Here is a 1,528-nt window from a genome sequence, read left to right as displayed (position 1 = left end):
ATAAAGTATAATAGTGAACAATATATTTGCTTATTCTTTAACTACATAAATACAATTATACAAAGTTTATTCAAAAAGAAAAAGTTTATACAAGGAAATAAATTTGTTTTGTGATAATTTTTAAAACATGTTTAAAAAATACATTTTTTAAGCTTTTTTTGATTATTACTATGTACTATTATTAAAGTTTTTAATAATATAACATGATTAAATCAAATTGGCTCTTTAGGCTGGAATCGTAAAAAATTCCGTGGCAGTCAACGTGTTAATCGATATTGGATTTACTTTTTTGTCGGTACAGTCTTATGAAAATTCCACAAACTTCAGTGTGTAATCATCGCTTGCGGTAATAAGAACCGTATCTGCAGGATGGAAGACGAGTGCTCTAACAGCGTCAAAATGCGAACGTATATTTAGCATTCCATGTTTTTCTGAAGGTCTCCTTCGTGCTGGGAACCATCTGTGTCGCAAGAAATAATATGTTAAGAGTGTCAACAAACTGTAACTCTCACATAGCTGAAAAAAGCGATTCGACTGAAATACAGGGGAAAATTCTTAGAACTTACATCGTACGATATTCCTGCATCATTGTTAACACATAACTGTTCTAATTTTCCTAATTCCAACATGGAATCACCGCCTTCTTTATTATTTGGGCGTCTTGGATCTTGTAATCCTCTATGTAATAAATCTATAGGCATCATTAGATTATGTGATTATATATATGACAATATTACAAAATAGCTATTATTGTAACAGGTTTATATTTTATCCTAAAGTACACGAATAACAAGGGATTTACTAACCCCTTTGAAGAATTCATTCATCCAGATGGATAGAACCAGGTGGCGATTCTTCAATTTCTGTGAGGAGATTTTATTCATTTAATACTTCTGCCTCTGCATCTGTATCAACATCTTTCGCCAGAAGGGGGATAGATGCCTGAAAAATGAAATTATGAAAATGAAATTATGTTAACAAATAGCGTGAACAATATCATTAAAACTCAAGATGATAGTAAACGTTACTTTATTTGGTTTGGTATCCGTAATTGCATCATAAATTTCATCCTCTCCATCTCCTTATTCCTCTTCCATGTCCATGTCTGTATGTCCCAAAAATTCAAAATTTGCTATAACAGCTGCTTCTGTATCTAATATCATTGCTTTTCTACTATAGAAGATGGCTGTTGCTGAAACAATAAATCACATATAAATGTATTGGGTGAGTGCAAAAGTTCGTGCGGAGTTTATGAGTAAAAGTCACACAGTGATTAGGCAAACAAAAATCTTTATTCAATCAATGATATATTCTCCATCGTTTTCTATAATCTTTTCCCAACGTTCTGGCAGCATACGGATGCCTCGATCATAAAAACTGCGCGGTTTAGATTCGAAGAACGAAGAGACGCCGTTTTTTAAGGCCTCCAAAGAGTCAAAGTTTTTTCCATTTAAATAATTTTGCAATGACCGGAACAAGTGATAGTCAGATGGTGCGATATCAGGAGAATACGGTGGATGCGTTAAGA

The 1,528-nt window shown here is 33.0% G+C and overlaps 1 long non-coding RNA gene across 1 annotated transcript; it reads right to left on the bottom strand.

The window, feature by feature from the left end:
* Positions 1-224: 224 nt before the first annotated feature.
* Positions 225-1,184, bottom strand: LOC112590467 (uncharacterized). Its single transcript, XR_003114223.1, has 4 exons — positions 1,029-1,184; positions 807-942; positions 567-691; positions 225-460 (listed from the first exon to the last, which is right to left on the bottom strand). It is a non-coding gene; the product is annotated as an uncharacterized LOC112590467 (long non-coding RNA).
* Between the last annotated feature and the right edge of the window lie 344 nt (positions 1,185-1,528).

Source organism: Harpegnathos saltator, unplaced genomic scaffold (genome assembly GCF_003227715.2).
Source record: "Harpegnathos saltator strain DR-91 unplaced genomic scaffold, Hsal_v8.6 scaffold823, whole genome shotgun sequence".
In the NCBI taxonomy this organism is placed as follows: domain Eukaryota; kingdom Metazoa; phylum Arthropoda; class Insecta; order Hymenoptera; family Formicidae; genus Harpegnathos; species Harpegnathos saltator.
This window is presented reverse-complemented; position numbering and strand designations above follow the sequence as displayed.